General features: G+C 41.6%; 1 protein-coding gene across 2 annotated transcripts in view; it reads right to left on the reverse strand.

Moving 5' to 3' along the window:
• The window catches only part of ARHGAP24 (Rho GTPase activating protein 24), a 333,812-nt gene that overhangs the window by 57,722 nt on the left and 254,709 nt on the right, over window positions 1–21,381 (reverse strand). The window lies entirely within an intron of this gene.

A 21,381-nucleotide genomic window follows, 5' to 3' on the forward strand; every position in this document is an offset into this window, starting at 1 on the left:
GTCTGATCTCATAAACCACACAGGGTCAGACCTACTTAGATTCTGGGATGGGACACCTGCATGGAGAACCTAGGCTGTTCCAAAAAGTGAGGCAGATTGGAAAATTAAAGATACATTATTCCATGAATTCTGCATCTTTCTGTTATTCATGAACAGATTACAATTTTCTCAAAATCTGCCATACAATTTTCACTAATAATTCTTGGTCTGCAACTCATTCACTGCAGTTTACTGAAAGTAATCTGTTTATCAATATTGAACTGTTCTGATTGGATCCATAGGTCACATGGTGCATTTCTATTCCCTGAGCATAACTCTTAGGAACAGGTTTCTGGTGCAATACTTGTGTCTTTTAACTTTCCCTGTTTCTGAATATTCTGCAATACTCACATAAAATCTGAGTTTTCCTCTATGAGCCTGATTCACCTTTGTGTTGTTCCAGTTTTAAGGCAGCAGTGTAAAACTGGAGTATCTCAAGGTTAAATCAGGCCATGTGTGTGTGTATATATATATCTATATCTATAGATATAGTTTTCCTTTCCCTCCCCAAAAAACTGAGCATTTGAGGATCTTTGGATAAAAGCTGAGGTGTTTGTGACTCTCCCCTTCTAGGGGAAGAATCAGAAATTCTACTCTGCTGCAGCCACTGAATTGTTCAGGTCAAGCTACAATGACCTATATCTCTCCCCCTTAAGTTTGTAAATGTTCCTCAATAATAACTAAAAACAAGGGACTATTTACTAACATTTCTACACTTATAGCTATGCATGTGTGGGAAGGAGACAGCAAGCAAGATACCAAGAATCTGAGGTGTATGTGGAGCAGACTTTACTATGGACAGTGTTTTGTATATCTTCGTGACTACATCAAACGGATACTGTAGTGGTAGGCATCTTTGAATTCTGTTCGGTAGACAAATCCATCTAGAGAGAGCCAGATGCTATAAAACATCAATAATTATTGTTACTATTTCATTTCTAAGCATTTTCAAAAATTGTGCCCCCAAATTAGGAAATACTTCTTATTATTTATTCTTTTCCAAGTCTCAGCTGGTATGAGATTCTGCTGCTAGTATTCAGTCTTGCCAGCTATTATTCAGCATTTGCCTCTATAGCAAAAAGAATATCACAGAGTAGGGGAGGAATGAATGAAAGTCACAGCTGTGCTTTCTGAATATTGTCTTACCAGTGCTGGTGACTCTGAATGTAATATTTACAATTGGGTTTTGGACAGTCTGTTATTCTGAGTTCCATTAAACTGAATTACCTCTAAATCCTTGATGACAGGTAAGAGATTGGGCTGAGACAGATACACAAATTATAACTTCAGTTATTTTCATCAGAATCACCGTGTTATTTACTCGACTCCTGTTCAGTTCGCAGTGCATTTTGTCAGTCACAAGGCAATAAGCAAGTAGAGACAGCCAATGTATAAACCAATCTAACTTAAACCTTGTGTATTACTAACATCACTGCCAGCAAGAACACTGGTTTCAATAGGCACAGTTTCTAAACAATTTACTGTTTTACCCAGTCACTGTGTCAGCTACACATTTTCTTTGGATGCAGCACTAATAAATCTTATAGAACAAGGGTAATTAAAATTATTGTTACTATGGTAAAGGCACAGATCTTTAAAGACCTGCAGTTTTACTATGACAAATGTTTACTGTTCAGATTCATAGCATCCAAGCTGTTCTGCTGTATTAGTAATCCTGAGCAACAGTCCTCTGCATTAGAGATGCTGTAATTTCATGTGAGCACCCATGGAGTAGTCTAGCGTAAGTGCCTACATGACAAAAGCCTTGTAATAGCAGTTCATTCCCTACTGGGCATTACACTCCATCACGATTTGCCATTCACAGCCTGCTTGGGAAACAGCCGGATACTCAAAACAGGAGAGGGAATTGTAAGCATGCATGAAGCTGTGAAGTGACTGCCATTAGACCCCTCACACTAAGGTATGATTGAGGAATCATTTGGAAATGGATCTGTAACACATAGTGAATAACCTATACTGGTAGCCTCCTACTTAGGGATAACGGTTATAGCTGCAGCCCTGAATCCCCATAATGAATTATAGAATAAGATATAATTAAAGCCTTGTTATTATTAAGGCAGCACAGCCACATATCAAGATGCTCAGGGTACTGCAGAAGCAGTTATGACAAGCCATTAACAATGGATAGATAAAAACACTGGAACTGTGTAAATAAATCAGAACTAGTAGGGTTGGGGCAGGGGGTTGGGGTGCAGGAGAGGGTTTGGGGTGCAGAGTCCCGGCGACGTTTACCGCAACTCCCGAGAAGCGGCTGCCAGGTCCCTGCAGCTCCTAGATGTATGGGTGGCCAGAGAAGTTCTGCATGCTGCCCCCACCCTCAGAGCCAGCTCTGCAGTTCCCATTGGCCAGGACCCAGGACCAGTGGGAGCTGCGGGGGTGGTGCCTGCAGGTGTGAGTGCAGTGTGTGGAGCCTCCCTGTCCGCCAATGCATCTAGGGGCTGCAGGGACCTGGAGCCAGGATAGTCCCTTGGGTAGGGCGAAATGGGGCAACCACCCAGGCCCCACACTTTGGGGGGCCCCGCGCTTCGATAAAATCAGGACTATCCTGATATTTAGCACTTTGTGCCACGTCCCAACCGATGTATGACCAGGATGCCATTTGTCCCAGTATTCAGGTGAGGAGGTGGGTGGGGAGGCGGGGCAGGGGGGTGAGCAAGGTGAGGAGGTGAACAAGGAGGCAAGTGGCAGGAAGGCGGGCAGGCGAGCGGGGGGGAGAGCAGTGGTTGGGCGGACGGGGGAGGAAGTGGGTGCGCCAGATGGATGGCAAGGAGACTTGCAGGGAGGCTGATTTGTCCTGGGCCCCTCACCCCACTAGGGTCAGCCCTGCCTGCGGCTACTTCTGGGAGCCATGTGGAGCTAGGACAGGCAGGGAGCCTGCCTTAGCCCCGGGCCCCTGCTGCACCGCCGACCGGACTTTTAACGGCCTGGTCAGCAGTGCCGACTGGAGCCACCAGGATCCCTTTTCAACCGGGGGTTCTGGTTGAAAACTGGACAGCTGGCAACCCTACCTGTTCTGTTTAGACTCTTTTTCTCTCCTCTTCCGTGGGACCCTGCTATTGTCACTACACTTGACTGGGTCCTATCTTTTTCTCTCCTACTGCCATTCCCAAACATAGAAACTTCCTCTTCCAACTCTCCATATCTCTTTTACTTAAAGGGACAAGAACCAAACCATTCTATTTACTATTTTGATAGCAGCATATATTAAAAGGCCATCACTCCATATGTCCCTCATTATAGGTCTATATTTAACAAGCCCATAGGGCAATGGCACACATCATTGCTTTTCTGGTTAATCAGTGTCTCAAACAGCTCAGAGGTACTCTTGTTTGTCACTTTGAAAAACTCTTGCTGGGAGGCTGAAAACTTTTACTAGTGTTGTGAAAAGGCTTGTAATGTAAAACCGGATTCAATTTAATTGAATTTCATAGTTCTGCTGTTCTACTGATATGATTGTCAGACATTTTCAGAACATTTTACAAAGTTTTCTATGTGCGCTGGTGATTTCCCTTTCTGCTTATGCTAGATTTGTGTGAAACTACACTGGATTTTTTTATTGATTTTCCAATCTTTTTGTTTTTTAAATCTGCAGCTTTACCTGCAATTCCCTTCCTTCTCCCCCACGGTCAGAGAGACGCTGAGCTCACAAAAGCATGTAGAGATTTCAAAAACTCAATTTCAATCGCTTAACTCATAACCTTAAATAAATCAAATTTTTTTAAAGCTCTGATGGCAAAGATCCTATAATAGAATCCAGCAAAATATCTTAAAGTTAACATGAAGCCTAACAGACAACATCACAGCAAACTGTTTATGAAAACTGCTATAAACGTTATATGGCACCCAGTATTAATCAAGTGTTACAGCTATTGTAGGGCAACAGAGAAGAGACTCCGTGGAAGCAAAAAAGAACAAGATTGGCTCAAGACAACTGGTCTTTCAATCACGTCTGTTGTGATGGACCCTTGTGGTATTTTTGCTTGTGGTGAGAATCACAGCACATTAAATCAATCAAGTCAGTATAACCAAAACCAGACCCATTTTTCTAAATCCTCACCCTGAACTTTCAGGATTGGAAGAAATGGCACCAGTTACAGCCCAAGCATTTTAGTACACAGTTATCTATCTAGGTACTTATATGTCCCCATCACTGTACCACAGTATATGGGCATCTGCCAAGTATTTAAAAATAAAAACAACAACCATCTCTCTCTTGCTTCCAAGCCTATGGAAGAAATCCCTTTGTTACTACTCTTCAACAATAATATATGCACATGCTCTATACTGAGGAAAAGATGACTCAAAGATACAGTATTGCCAAGCATTCAAGCATTATGACTTAGACCCTCCCAAAATAATGAGACTAACTTAAAAAAGATATACGGTATTATACATTGTGGATACTTTTGATTTGTCTTCTGCTATTTTAACCACTCAGGTACACTTAGGTTATATTTTCAAGCTTTTCTCTGCAACCACGAGGGCTAGAAACTTACTTTTCTAAAAAATGAGATGTTCAGATAAATATATGAGCTGGATAAAGAATGCGAAACTCGTGATAAAAATCATGAGCATCGACAACATTGAAGATATGAAATTTGAACATGGGAGGCCTATAGTAATTCTTAGCTCTGGAACGAATGAGTTTCTTAGTCTAGGTTCTGCTCCTTTGAAGGTTTTGTCATAAATCATCCTCTGTTGGTCCACAGTTTCCTGGTTCCAATGGAATGTAGCTATTGCATGAGGTTGTGATGGGAAAGGCCATCTCTTAGGTAGATGGGGAAATCCCATGGAGGATCAGGACAGAAGACTTGACTTCAAAGGGGAGCCAGTGCAGAGAGAGAGAGAAACACTGGCGTGGTATGTTCAAAGCAATCTGTGTTGCTCAATAGACTGGCTACAGTGTATTCTACCAGTTGGAGATTCTTTAGGACAAGATGTTTCATGTCTATGTATGAGTTGCAATAATCAAGCTGAGAGTGGATCACTGTGCCTAGGTTTGGCACCCTCTAATGGCCAGTTGTAGTCTCAAATGGGTGTCTTTTCTTGCTACAGCTATTTGACTATCCAATAGCAGTGAAGGGTCCAAAAGAATGCCAAGGAAGCACTCAAATTTACCAAAATGAGGGCAGGTGCCCCCAATAGTGGGGAATTATATAGAGGAGGTAGCATCTCCTGAGCATTGGGGTTTGATTATACAAGAGAAGGATTATAGATTTATTTAAAAAATGCTATTATGTTTATCAGTTAGAAATGGGTCCCGATTGAATTATCCAATCTACCCAGTGGATAACTTGTGACTATTAAAATAGTGTTAGTTCTTCAGTGCCAAGTTTTAAAAATGATGTTCTTGCCTATTGAATTTATTTTTTGGCTTAGTCTTTCAAATAATAGTGCAGTTTGTGGATAAACAAGGTTTTCTATTTCCCGTCTAGGGAAAGTAATATTCCAGTAATGGCTGGATATGTTTTTAATGCAAGTTCTCTCTTTTGGTGCCCACACATCATGTCAGTGAACGTGAAGGGCTCAATGCCACCTTTCCCTTTAAACACCTGTAATTGGTTGACAACTGAAGTTTTATTTCTGCAATGAAGATTTTGTCTCACAAGAAAGGCTAACTATAAGGAGCAAGATTTTTCAAAGTGACTTGTGATTTTGGTTGCCTCCATTTTTGATTGCCATTTAGACACCTTAAAGGGGCCTGATTTTCAGAAAATGCTAAGCATCCACCGTCTTTAAAATCAAATCCCTGGAAAGCGTCTCAAGTTGCATACCAAAAATCACAAGTAAGGCATTTTTAGAAAACCTCAAACCCACTATTTCTACATGAGCGTCTCTCCAGACTAGTGTTCAAACCTGGGAACAGCCAAAAAGTTTTGACCTGGACAATGCGCCTTCAAGAGCCATTTAATCTCCTCTCTTTAAGGGAGAGAGAGAAAGCAGATTGAGTTCACTGTCCACACACCCCCATCATCATAAAAAGAGGCCTGGGAGAAGCTGTGATCTCTACCCAAGGAGATGCTGCAGAAGACAGAGTGGGCTCTGTGTTGGCAATGAGCGAGCTCCTCAGACCTTATGCTGCTGGTAAACAGATACACAGTTACAAAATCCCTTTTTTATTTTTATTCTTGTTCATCACAGCAATATATCTCGCATTAGAGTCTAGTGCAAGAACTAATTTGAAATGGATTATCTTAAAATGTCAGCTCCTCGGTGCATGTTTATATTGTATTTCAGCTGGTGGAAGACTTACGGTAAGAAAAGGTCCATAGCCTAAGGAAAGCCTTTTAAGTGTAAACTTAGCCAAAGAGACTAGAGTGAGTTATCAATATTCATTCACATTCAGTCAGCTAATTTGGCAAGCCAAGATACTAAAGAAGTTACAAGAGAGCTGAGTTTGCCCCAGGTGACCTTTCAGATTTGCAGAATCTAACAAGACAGACATTCAAGAAGCTCATAATCATTTCAACTATCAACAAATACTCATTAAGCTATCTGTGCTTCATTAATATGAAATACCGAACCTTCAATTGATAAAAATCTCAATGGTATCTTGCAAGCTTAGACATAATTTTGTCTGCACAATGCAGCAGAACAACAACAGCAACAAAACTGATTTAATATAAACAACTTTGAACAGCTAGGTTCTGGTGCTCGCTTCTTAGAAACCAGCCAGAAGAAATAATAATGCAAAACACTTTTTGATTATGAGCTTATTTCCTTGTATAACTAAACTGTCAAATTACTGCTGCCCGCTATAATTGGATCTAGCCCTTTTAATGGTTTCAGCTTGTCTGTGCTGGTGTCCCCACTGTCAATCTCATATTGACAAGCAGATAGTATTTTTTTTTTAAGCTGACAGTTAAAAAAAAGGAAAAAAAGTGGTCCAAAGAGTATTAATATACTGTATTTCTTTTTTAAAAAGTCAAAGAAAGATGCTATTTTTAAAACTCTTGATAGACAAAATACCTTTCTTTTTCTTACCAACCTTCAGAGAAAAAGAGGTCAGTTCATCTCACCTATATACAGTTGATCTTCCACCTCGAAGAATTTTAGAGTCAAACTCTTATGCAGGTGTTGAGCAGCATTTCCAAACTTTATGTATAACTGAAACTGAAATTGTGCACTGAGTTGGGTCCAAACATAAATATACTGGTGGGAATTTGTGGGAGCAACCAACCACTTCAGTTCATATCTGATTTCTGACACACTAATAAATAGCAATAATAGTTCTGTCTTACATGTATACATCTTTCATCACAAAGAATTAAATTGTTTTTCAAACACAGCAAACACATTCTTTGCACAGGCATCATTTCAGCCACTAGTGAAATACAGCAGCTGTTTAATAATGCAAAGGCACATTAAACAACAGTTTATAATAGAAATTGAAGAAGATTGAAACTGGAGGGCAAATTTAGATAGGCAGAATATAATTACTCAATTTAAAATCTGGCCAGATCACCAGAATTAAAGGTCTTGGATCTTTTAAAAAGTGACATGAGCTCTTCAGTAACCAGGTCAGGAGGTTTATTTTACAGCTCATGCAAAACCAGGCTTCTCTTGCAACACAACAACACAACATGCTGGGCATTTGTTCAGCCCAGAATCAGAAGGAAGACTGACACAGAATGGATTACCAACATCATTGTCTGGCCACCTTAAGTGATTCTTGGAGGTTTGTGGTTCAAGTACCGATTTGGCCTGGATTCTGAGATCCGACAAGATCGGGCCATAGTCCATTATTATTACCGGTTATTTACAGAGTACCAAAAGTGTGCTGTGTGTTCTGCAAATGTTCATGGATCACAACACATGTAATAGGGAAGCTGAATTTGGTTATCTTTCCCTGAACATATGGAACACACAGTTATTGGTAGTCTGAATGGCTATTTTTTAGATTCGCCAGTAACAGGACAAATGTTAAAATTAATTTTAATATGTGAATTTAGAGTGAACAGATCTGTGCAAAAACAGGACCAAAGAATGTTCCTGTGTTTGGTGTTTTCAGTGTAATACCTGATTCTCCATCAAACTTGATACTTTACAGATAATACTAGTGCCCTTTTCAGACTTCTTAGGTTGTTACTGTGACTCTCAATAAAAGGAATCTGCCACAGGGCCAGCTGTGGGGAAGAAATTGATCTGTAAGGGTATGTCTACACTGCAATAAAAAAACCCCACAACACTGAGTTTCAGAGCCCAGGTCAGCTGACTCAGGCTTGTAGGGTTTGGGCTGCCCGGCTACAGGTCTAAAAACTACAATATAGAGAGGCTCAGGATGGAGCCTCGGTTCTGAGACCTTCCCCCGTTGCCAGGTTTCAGAGCCCGGGCTCCAGCCCAAGCCCAAACTTCTAGACTGCAATTTTATAGCCCTGCGGCCTGAGCCATGTGAGCCCACATCAGCTGACTCAGGCTGGCTGTGGCCATGCTGCGGGTCTTTTTATTGCAGTGTAGATATACCCTACGTCTTGTTTCTTAGCCACAGCATTTGTTTCTATTTCCTTTATAGAGTCTTAACTGAGCTCAGCCTCTATATGCCAAAGAGAGAAACTGAAACATTTTCAATAAAAAAGCAACAGCTCAAAGCTTCTTAATTACTTATACTCACCAGAGGCCATCTGCGAACACTCGGGAATCAATTCTGCTGAGATGAAAGACTTTAGGGTACAATTTGCAAAGGCTCTTAAGTGACTTAGGAGCCTAACTCCCATTTTCAAAAGTGACTTAGGAACCTAAATCATATTGACTTTCCATGAGACTCAGGCTCTTAAGGCCAGGAGTTGTAATGGTATATAAGTGCTGCTGCGCTTAGGTTACAATGCCTAACCGATTTAGGAGCCTACGTCTAATTTCCAAAATGGATTTGGGCACTTGGGAGCCAAAATCCCATTGATAGGCAATGGGATTTATGCTAGGTGCCCAAGTCCATTTTGAAAAAGGAACTTGTAAATCCCTTAGGCACTTTTGAAACTTTTACCTTTTATAAAACTGTGTGTTTGTGTACAAGGGCCTAAACCAAAACCTCAGATCTGAATTCTGGATCTGGATTTCATATCTAAATTTTCATATCTTCAAGGGTCACAACCAAAATTCCGGGATGTAGATACTCCCAAACTTGTCTGTACAAAGTCCAATTCCAAGTCCAGCCTCCCCAGATGTTGAGGTGACCAGATCTGGCCCACTGTACAGACAGATGTGAGCTGTAAATGTGGAGCTGTACTTGGATGTGAAGTTTTGGTTCCGGCCCATCTCTAGGTTTTTGCTAAGAACATCGAGTTTAAACTAAGAGCCTGGAATCACTGGAAGCCGTATCTTTTCTGGAATCTAAAAGAAACCTACTGACAGCTAGAGAGTTACCAAAAACAAGTCCCAAACACGCCATCACAAGGAACCTAAGGCTTTGATTTAAGAATTTAACTCAGATCTCAGGCTGCATTGAAGCCACTTCACACCACACAAGGAAGCCAACACAAAGCAGTCCTAACCTGGTGGCCAATCATTGAATCTGTACAGAGGGATCCTCTGATACTGGTTAAAAAGCGACATGGACAAAAATGGTAAATTCATCTACACCGGAAACCAATTAACCTTAGGCAGGAGGCTAGATTTAACAAAAAGTGGTTGAAAGGTCAATACATTCAGGAAATATTTTGGGTTGGTTTATAATTTTGTTTCCCTTCACCTTCTTGTCTATAGAATTAAATGGTTTCTCTAGACCAGCACTCAAAAACACTGTTACCTCAGATATAACCCATTTACTACTGAAAAGGATACTTGGGGATATGGCTAAGGCACTCAAATACAGTGGTGATGGCTATGATAAAGCCACCTAAATGGAATGGGAGAAAACAAAATCAAACAACAAATACAATATGTAGAAGATCTGTAAAATCATTTTGATAGAACAACTTGATATTGCAATTGCTGCTTGCTTTCCTCCTCCTCACTCATGAGTAGTGGATGGATTCTGGTTATCTGGCAATGTAACTACCCTATTCTGAATACCTCTATTTTTAAATGGATAAATAATATTCATTTGTTTTGGCAACTGCAGCATCGTACCAATGGGCTTGTCTTTCTGACTCGCATCTATATGTTTATGGATTTTTATTTGACATGAAAAGTGCTATATAAGAGCTAGGTATTATTTATTATTATTGTTGCAAGAAGGCAAATAAAGTATTTAAAAAACAGGGGGATGCCACACTTTTTCAGCATCACTGCATAGAGGAAAATGCATAGGAGTATGGGGATGAGACTGAAAACTAGGATCGCAGTATAGAAGAAAACCGTATCAGTGATTAAACAGATAGTATCCATTCCAGTTAGAAGACTCCTGTGTAAAAAGGAAATAGCTGTACCCTAGTCTCATTGTGAAATTTAATTACTTATTTTAAACACTGAAGCTCAGACTTCTGCCCAGGGCCGGCTCTGGCTTTTTTGCCGCCCCAGGCAAAAAAGCCTCCGTCCGCCCCCCCACCCCTCCGGGGGGAGGGGGCGGCGGCCGGAGCCCCGGTGAGGGCTCCGCTCTCCCCCCGGCAGGGGCTCCGCTCTCCCCCCGGCGGCCGGGGGGAGGGTGCCGGGGGGGAGGGCGGCCGGAGCCCCGGGGGGAGGGCGGCACGTCCCGGCGGGGGCTCCGCTCGCCCCCCGGCGGCCGGAGCCCTGGGAAGAGGGCGGTGAGTCCCGGCGGGGGCTCCGCTCTCCCCCCGGCAGCCGGGGGGAGGGCGCCGGGGGGGGAGGGCGGCCAGAGTGCCGGGGAAGGGCGGCAAGCCCGGCCGTGGCCCCGCTCTCCCCAGCGGCCGGAGCGCCGCCCCTCTCCAGGTGCCGCCCCAAGCACAAGCTTGGTGGGCTGGTGCCTGGAGCCGGCCCTGCTTCTGCCAGTCATAGCTTCATTTCTGACAGGGAGAGAGGGGTGACACACTCTCTTTTCCACAACTGCACTCTCTCACAACAGAAGAAATCTAGTTTACTCTCAGAACAGAAGAAATCACTAGAAGGAAATGTTTATTGTATAACTATTTCCAAATGTGTTTGATGATGGTGTTGTATTATGGGAAATCCCTGGTATAGAGCTGTCTGTCTTGCAAGGGGAAATCCCATGAAGTCTTTAGATCAAAGAAATCAAATAACCATGCTGTGCTTACACTGCCCCTATGAAATATGAGATGTCAAATAACAATACTCTTGATCATACAGGCTACAATTAGAGAATGAGGTCATGAATCTTTTTGTAACAATATTGCTTTTCTGAATAGAAGAATGTTTGCCATTTCCTGTATCTTTTCATCCTAGAAAACACCAAAACCAGTTTAATCAAGGACAGATATCTACTAAAGACTTCCGACCAAATTAACAACAGGCTTCTGAGTGTGCAACTCTATTTAGGCCAGTGGAATTGCAACTCCTTACACCAGTGAATTTGGCTTGATAGGTTAATTTTAAATAAAATGAATTTATTTTTTGTTATAGAAACACATCAAGTAGAGAGGAACTTAGTGGTTTCTCTTTGCAAGAGTTGTTTTCAAGAGTTTGCACTGCTTAAAGTTCTGGTTTGAAAAATTCAAAACTCAACTCGGCCAAAAACATTAAATTTCATGTGGCTTGGGGTAAAAATCCTATGAAACCACAAAGTTCCTTAGGGTTTCCAAGGAAATCCATAAATTGGTGCAGGTTCACCACAGATGTATAAAAGCTTGGTGACCCCCTTTGGGCATGCAAATACTAATTTCTATTATATTATCCACATCAAGGGCCTGCAGTTTCAGTCCTCTGCTACCTCTTGTACACACACACACACACACACACGCACACACAATTTTTCTCTTTGCATGTTCATTAACACTTGCACATGTCCTTTAAAGAGTGTAATAGTGGCACACACGTGCACGTTAGCACCAGGTCCATTTTCTGGGTCAAATGATTTGTACAAGTATTGCACTAAGGGTGCGTCTTCACTACCCACCGTATCGGAGGGTAGCAATCGATTTATCCGGGATTGATATATCGCGTCTCGTTAAGACGCGATATATCAATCCCCGAACGCGCTCACCGTCGACTCCGGAACTCCACCAGAGCGAGCGGCGGTAGCGCAGTCAACGGGGGAGCCGCGGCCATCGATCCCGCGCCGTCTGGACCCCAGGTAATTCGATCCAAGATACTTCGACTTCAGCTACGCGAAAGCTGAAGTTACGTATCTTGGATCGATCCCCCCGCCCAGTGTAGACCAGCCCTAACAGAAGGACTCACACAAACATTAACAGTATTAGCAGGTGCTTACACCAACTGCAAGCATAAGTATATGCATGTGCAAATTGATTGTGCACCTCAACTCCTTGCTGAAAATGTATCCCCACATATCCACAATTCATTTTTTCATTAAGTTCTTTGAAGGGTTCAACAAACATATGGACAAGGGGGATCCAGTGGATATAATGTACTTAGATTTCCAGAAAGCCTTTGACAAGATCCCTCACCAAAGGCTCTTAGGTAAATTAAGTTGTCATGGGATAAGAGGGAAGATCCTTTCATGAATTGAGAACTGGTTAAAAGACAGGGAACAAAGGGTAGGAATAAATGGTACATTTTCAGAATGGAGAACTAGTGGTGTTCCCCAATGGTCAGTCCTAGGACCAATCCTATTCAACTTATTCATAAATGATCTGGAGAAAGTAGTAAACAGTGAGGTGGCAAAGTTTGCAGATGATACTAAACTGCTCAAGATAGTTAAGACCAAAGCAGACTGTGAAGAACTTCAAAAAGATCTCACAAATCTAAGTGGGCAACAAAATGGCAAATGATATTTAATGTGGATAAATGTAAAGTAATGCACATTGGAAAAAACAACCCCAACTATACATACAATATGATGGGGGCTAATTTAGCTACAACTAATCAGGAAAGAGATCTTGGAGTCATCGTGAGTAGTTCTCTGAAGACGTCCACGCAGTGTGCAGTGGCAGTCAAAAAAGCAAACAGGATGTTAGGAATCATTCAAAAAGGGATAGAGAATAAGATGGAGAATATCTTATTGCCCTTATATAAATCCATGGTATGCACACATCTTGAATACTGCGTACAGATGTGGTCTCCTCATCTCAAAAAAGATATACTGGCATTAGAAAAGGTTCAGCAACGGGCAACTAAAATGATTAGGGGTGTGGAACGGGTCCCATACGAGGAGTGATTAAAGAGGCTAGGACTTTTCAGCTTGGAAAAGAGGAGATTAAGGGGGGATATGATAGAGGTATATAAAATCATGAGTGGTGTGGAGATAGTGAATAAGGAAAAGTGATTTACTTGTTCCCATAATATAAGAACTAGGGGCCACCAAATGAAATTAATGGGCAGCAGGTTTAAAACAAATAAAAGGAAGCACAGCACACAGCCAACCTGTGGAACTCCTTGCCTGAGGAGGTTGTGAAGGCTAGGACTATAACAGGGTTTAAAAGAGAACTAGATAAATTCATGGAGGTTAAGTCCATTAATGGCTATTAGCCAGGATGGGTAAGGAATGGTGTCTCTAGCCTCTGTTTGTCAGAGGGTGGAGATGGATGGCAGGAGAGACATCACTTGATCATTACCTGTTAGGTTCACTCCCTCTGGGGCACCTGGCATTGGCCACTGTCGGTAGACAGTGGGCTGGATGGACCTTTGGTCTGACCCAGTACGACCGTTCTTATGTTCTTAAGCATCAATAAATGCACATAATAAGTAAGATCAATTGGAGAACAGTTTTGTGCGACAACTATTTTTTCCTCTAAAAATCATCCACATTATGTAATTTAGAATAGATGAGACAAAAGTTACATGCAACCTAGAGCCACTTGAGCCTTGATTCATCTCTGGTTTGTTCCTTTTTTAAAAAGTCCAGTGATGCGAGAAGCAATCATTCAATGACCAAATTAATCAGCGACAACCTGAAAAACACTGGCAGATTATTGACACACACTCAGCAAACATTCACTAGCACTGAAGAGACAACATCTACCCTGCACACAATCATTAACCCTCACAGGCAGAAGAGAGTGTGAACCAGAGGAAAGGTTACTTTGGCTGGAATTTCAAAGGGGCCCAAAGGAGTTACCTGACCAGCTCCAATTGACTGTCAGTAAGTGTTGGGCACTTAACTCTCAAACTCCTTTGAAAATCCCATCCTTTGGCCCATCAACAACATGACTGCAGTTTAAAGCACTTCCTAATCTTCCCAAGATGCAGAACACACCTATGCAGACCCAGCAAGTTAACATGGGTTTGTGATATATTACGCATCTAACAGGAAAGGGTGAATAATTTCACATGAAGAAAAATATTTTAATGATGTTAAATAGGGTTCTCAAACAATTACTCTGAAAAACTAGATAATTAAATGGAGAATGGGATTCTTTCTATGGAATTTTTAAACAGCCCTGTATAAGTTAATAGAGGATCACACTTCTGTAAAAGAGTTTAAAAATTCAATAAAAAGGTTATCACTCACCATTCTTATTATTCATATTGTGGTAGCACCCAAAGGCCTCAATAAAAAGGGGCACCCCCTTAGGGATGGGCACTGTACAATCTGAGAGCAAGACAAGGTCCCTGCCCTGAGGAAAAGGCTTTATCATAAGGGCAGAAATGGAAATGCTGAAATAATAGTTTATTATAGTTAAACATTTGCCAACTGGTACAACAACTTTACCACTGATTCATCCTATCTGAAGTATAAGGGGAAACTGTGACATTTCAGATAGCACTATATATGATGGCAAATGCTGATATTTTTGAATGGTCACCACCTCCAAAAAGACAGTTGTCACAGTATTCATGATGTGGCCAGAACTGGGAAGTACCAGAAACTTCATAAGAGAGCCTGTTCTTGACAGATTTCCAGCATGATGTCTAGAACTAAGAGGCTAGGACAAGTTTCAGATAAGCATGCAAACTGTTTGATGCTTGTCCAAACCAAACCTCGGAACCTTTTGAAGTACACCTGACTGCTCACAAAAGAGCAGGGGAAGGGTAAACCTGGAGAGTGTGGCACTCTGAACCGAAGCGAGGAATGTGCAGGTATGGGAACACTCAAGAACTGGACAGAAATAACTTCAACTCTGAAACTGTAACTTACAGTACAGTCTCCTTTTCGTCTTTGACTGTCCAACAGTTACCCAGTAAAGTCCCCCCAGTCATGTTAAAGGGTCCAATCATCTCCTCCACACTATTAGTATTCCTGGCTCTCACTCCTCCTCATGCTTCACTGTCAGCACTGAATTGTGCTCCTGGTCTGTCAGACAAGAGCCACAATGAATAGTCCCATCTCCCCACACCTCTCCCCTCCCAATGGTCCAGTTTGGAACAGTAACAATCCCTGCCCATTTTAACTTTGCCATCCACACAAAACACTCAGTTTAACATAGTTTTAAACATTCATACAGAATAGGGATATAATTATCCTTTATATAAATACATACCCACACAAAACATATCATTCTTCCGTGTCCTTACAATGGTTTGAATTCCAACCACAACCAAGATGAACTCCAAAATTACATGATCAATTTTTGCTGAGGTTCTCAAGCGCATACATTATCTGCTTCCACTACCAAGCATACACCCAACACCTGATAAAGTCCTGGACATTTGTGTTTCTGCAACACTGGAAAAAGTTATGACTTATAAGAAAAAAAAATGCATTACTGGCCAGAAGGGTGAAAATTCATGATTTTGGCAAACGTAAAGAAATGAGAAATTGGTTTTCACCTAAAATTATTTTGCTATGGCAAAAAACACCGTTGGAAAAAACCAACAGGACACCTTAAGCCAAAACATTGTATTTGTTGGGCTAGATTCACTCCCTGCTGGAACAGGATTGGAAAAATTGCAATTCCCTGCATCACATCAAGACCTTCTATGTCAATTATTTTTATCTAAAGCAAATTCTTAAACATACAAAAATATAAGGGTTTATAAAGGAAAGTGTTACATAATCTCTGTGCCTTCACTGTAGACTTAACTCGAGTTATCTGCACTTGAGTTACTTGACTACCAGCAGCCATATTATGAAATAATACTCAAGCTGCTGTGTACACAGCTTGTGTGTGGCACATCTCATGGTTCTTTGCACTGCAGTAAACTGAGACACTTTATGAATTCTTTCCCAGTGAATTCTGGAAGAACTTGTCTGTCCTTTCTGGCTACATCGGACTGTGGGAAGGCATTGGAGGACTAGCAGCACTTAAGTGGAGCTAGCCTAAGTCCACATTGCAGAGCGGCCATATTAGCAGCTCATGAGTTTTGCTAACTCAAGCTTTAGTCTATCTATCCCTCTCCCCTTCCCCTCCCACCCAACTTGAGTTAAAAGCACCACCACACTAAAACTGAGGGTTTGTGTGTGTCGACAAGAGCTAAATTATTATCCGAGTTAACTTTTCTGTGAAGACAAGCCCCAAGAGAGACAAATGGTTGCACAACAATGAAACTCATCTCAATGAGCAGCATAGCATCTCACAATGTTAACACAACTGTATTCAACTTTCCAATGGTGTCAGATTTCTAGAACACTATGCATCATTAAAAACTGGAAGTCAAAGCCTAGTGAGGAAAATAGAAAGGAGCATAAATGCTGGTAAGTCAAGTGTAAAAGTATAATAAGGCAGGACAAGGAAGAATTTGAAGTGCATCTAGCTAAAGACATAAAAACTAATAGCAAATTTGGCAGGAAGCCTGCTAATCAATCAGAGGAACCACTGAATAATCAAGGTGCTAAAGGACCACTCAAGAAAGACAAGGCCATTGCAGAGAAGCTAAACGAATTCTTTGCATCCGTCTTCCACACACCTGAGCCATTCTTTTTAAGAGACAAATCTGAGGAATTGTCCCAGATTCATGTGTCAACAGAGAAGGTTTCGGAACAAATTGATAAATTAAACAGTAATAAGTAACCAGAAATGGATGGCATTCACCCAAGAGTTCTGAAGCAACTCAAATATGAAACTGCAGAACTACTAACTGTGGTATGTAACCTATTGCTTAAACCAGCCTCTGTTCCAGATGATGTGGAGGGTAGCTGATGTAACACCTTTAAAAATAAAAGGTTCCCAAGGTGATCCTGGCACTTACAGGCCAATAAGCCTAACTTCAGTACCAGGCAAAAGTACTGGTTGAAACTATAGTAAAGAACAGAATTATCAGAAACATAAATGAACTTAATATGTTAGTGAAGAGTCAACATGGCTTTTGAAAAGGGAAATCATTGCTCACCAATCTATTACAATTCTTTGAGGGTGTCAACAAGCATGTGGACATGGGTGATCCAGTGGAAACATTGTACTTGGACTTTCAGAAAGCCTTTGACAAGCTCCCTCACTAAAGGCTGTTAAGCAAAGTAGGCAGTCATGGGACTGGAGGGAAAGTCCTCTCATGGATCAGTAACTGGTTAAAAGATAGGAAACAAAGGCTAGGAATAAGTGGTCAGTTTTCAAAATGGAGAGAGGTTAATAGAGGGGTCCCCCAAGGATCTGTATTGGGACCAGTTCTGTTCAACGTATTCATAAACGATCTGCAAAAGGGATGAGCAGCGAAGTGGCAAAATTTGACACAAAATTGCTCAAGATAGTTAAGTCCAAAGCTGACTGTGAAGAGTTACAAAGGAATCTCACAAAACTAGGTGACTAGGCAACTAAATGGCAGTGTTCATAAATGCAAAGTAATGCACACTGGAAAATATAATCCAAACTATACATACAACATGATATGGTCTAAATTAGTTGTTACCACTCAGTGAAGAGATTTTGGAGTCATCATGAATAGTTCTCTGAAAACACCCGCTCAATGTGTAGTAGAAGTCAAAAAATCAAACAGAATGTTAGGAACCCCTTGGAAAGGGATAGATAAAGACACAAAATGTCATAATGTCATTATATAAATCCATGGTATGCCCACACCTTACATAGTGTGTGCAGTCTGGTTGTCCCATCTCAAAAAAAGATATATTAGAATTGGAAAGGTCCAAAGAAGGACAACAAAAATGATTTGGGGTATGGAACAGCTTCCATATGAAGAGAGATTAAAAAGACAGACTATTCAGTTTAGAAGAGAGATTATGGAGGATCAGTCCATTATAGGCTATTAGCCAAGATAGTCAGGGACGTAATCACATGCTCTGGGTGTCCCTAAATCTATGACCACCAGAAGCTGGGACTGGATGACTGGGGATGGATCACTCAAAATTGTCATGTTCTGTTCATTCTCTCTGAAGCATCTGGCACTGGCCACTGTTGGAAGACAGGATACTAGGCTAGATGGACCATTGGACTGATCCAGTCAGGCCGTTCTTATATAGTTAGGGTTAGATCATCAGTTTGCCATCTAGCCCATAACAATGGGCAGCTTGTTGCATTTTCTTTGGAGAAGCTTGGGAGGGAGATTGTAATTTGTGGTGTCTAGAAAGATAGTAAACTGCATACAATTCTCCTGACAAGCTGACATAACTATACTGCCTTGATGCACTATGGGTGTGTGCTTTCCTTGTGCCCAGGAAGTGGCAGTGAGGTGCATCATTGCACAAAGGTAAGGGCACATTATGTCCCCTTTACTCCATTGCATCAGTGAGCAGCATGGGCCACAATCTGGTCCTTAGTGGCTACCTATTCCCCTATTAATCATTCAGGGCCAGATTCTACAAGCCATGCTCAAACTGAGTAGTAATTATTTGCAACTGATCTACCTGGCCACCACTGAATGCGCTTTGGAATCTGGGACTTCATATAGTGGAGACCCTAGAAAAAATAGAAATTAAAGTCTTCATGCACGCAGACTTAGCCAATCTCTGCTTGAGTTACATAGAGAGGGAAGCGATGGCCAAATCTCAAAAGGTTTGGAGGGCATCATTGGGATGAGTCCCAAAAGGTCAAATGATGATGATGATGACAACATCGTCTTGCACTTCCATGGCAACTTTCATGTGAGTTTTTGAAAACACCCCACAAACAACTAATCCTCACAGCACCACTGTGCAGTAGGGAAGTAATATCATCTAACTTTACAGATAGGGAAACCAAAGCACCAATAAGTTAAGTGGTTTGCTCAGAGACAGAAGAAATCTGTGATGCAGCTGGGAAAAGCAGCACATCGCCTGGCTCCTAGAGCTGTGCTTCAGTTACAAAAACCTTTCCCCTGGCCTTACCCTAATTAAGCCTCTTGGATATAAAAATTAGGACAGGGAGTCCTGAATTTTTTAAGCAGTTTTTTAGAGCAAATTTACTTTGGCTATGTTCATGCCCCTACAGTGTTCACTTTTCATGAATATTCTATTGTGAATAAATTTCCTGGCAGCAACGTTCACAGGAACACAGCTGTAATTAAATATATGACAATATTTGTGGAAAGCAGATTTTGAAGTTGTAAACACAAGTATTTACAGAAAAATATTTGCAATAATTATTCATCTAATAGGTCTGAGTATTGCATGAAGCTGAGAGAATCCCTGTTTGCTTGTGCACAGTTTGCAAACAGAGAAAGAGGCAACATTTATTGAAAATATGATTTACTACAAATTATTCAGCCAGCTTTACCTAATAGATACCTTCTGGCATGGGCTTTTGTTCAATATGAAATTAAACTGACCACATTCCTGGTGTTTGAAATGCAACAATCTGAATGCCATCAACATTAAAAATTACCTCATAAAACAAGAATACTGGAAAGTTAAACCAACTGTAATGAACAGAATATTTAACTGCCAACTGCTTTTTCCATGCTTAGAAAGCCAATTCACAATGAATTCCATGAGGAATGAGCTGAATCACTACTGACTGCCCTTCTAAGACAACAAGCTTTATTAATACCTCCAGCCCATGCCAACTCCACAGCTAGTCTGTCAAGACCAGCTGCTGGCCTGTGAGATGGAGACAGAAGCCCCAGAATTCCTCCTTCTCCTGAAGCTCACCCACTTATTATGAGGAATATGTGCTGCAGAAGAGGAAGGCAGGGCTGGGAGATGAGAGGAAAAAGAAGGGCATTCTTTAACAGGCTCCATGCTGGGATTGCCTTGAATGAAAATGCTGTGAGGGTGAACAACAAAACCTCCATAACACAAAAGCAGTTTCTATTGTTGTTTGGTTACAATATAAATGTAGTTGCTTTACTAATCCATTTGCTACAGTACATAGAACAACAGGAACCAGATGAATCTGGAGAATTCAGTCCCACCCTTCTGCACCTCAGAGCCCGCCCTGCAGGCTGCAGCCCTCACCCCCCCAACCCGCACCCCAACCCCCTGCCTCAGCCCGGAGCCCCCTCCCACACCCTGAACTCATTTCTGGCCCCACCCCAGAGCCCACACCCCTAGCCGGAGCCCTCACCCCCTCCCGCATCCCAACCTCCAATTTCGTGAGCATTCATGGCCCGTCATACAATTTCCATACGCCGATGTAGCCAAAAAGTTTGCCCACCCTGCGCTAAGTAGGCTATTCTTATGATGAAAGATACCAAATGGCACCATTACACATTGTTTTACACATAGTTTTTTCTTAGTGTGCAGACATTGTTCCATCTTTGAAAAAATGCTGCATTTTTGTTAATTTTGTGATGGTGTTTCTTTTTGGAGCAGCTGTGGCAAGCAGCAAGGGAGTTTGCTCTCTGCCTTAAATTCTGTAACTAGAGTCCATTCTTGCGGCAGAGTTTCTCTCTAAGAACTAGGCACTGGTGTTTTGGCTGAGATTCCTGAAAGAGGGAACTGCCTACATGCTGTTTGACCACCTCTGATCAAGGGCCAGTATATACAGTGTAAATAAAACAAATTACACTAAGAAAACACAATCTTTCCATCCCTCTTCCAGTGGGAAACCAACATAGAAGACCCTGAAATTTGCTACTCTCTGGCAAAGGAACATATCCTGTAACATTTCTTAGACAGAGGTTAATTATGAAAGAAATAACTTTCTATATCTGTTCCAGCCAAGAATATTCTTGTTGATCAAAGTATGATGTAGAAATGGGTGAAATGGTCCCAACTGTTCCCAAAGATCTACCCACTATACTCTATTAATTTTTGTGAATGACTGGCAGGACCATTGGATTCTACCTTTGGCTCTACTATTAACTTGTTATGGGGCAAATCTCACCCTTCCTCGCTCCTCAAGTGTGATAGGTCCTCAATGTAGTAGAAACAGTGATACTGGGATGCCCCAGGGGAAAGCTTATGCAAGGACCCCACACTTGCTGTGCACCAAAGAGCTATTCTTCTCAATGCTTCTTGCCCCTTAATGCACATTATGATTCAAGGGGACACATCTGGTAGATACAGATCATCTGGTCCCCACCCCCATCCATGCCCTTCCGCTC

The sequence above is a fragment of the Terrapene carolina genome, unplaced genomic scaffold, assembly GCF_002925995.2.
Source record: "Terrapene carolina triunguis isolate 2854851 unplaced genomic scaffold, T_m_triunguis-2.0 Scaffold789, whole genome shotgun sequence".
NCBI lineage: Eukaryota > Metazoa > Chordata > Testudines > Emydidae > Terrapene > Terrapene triunguis.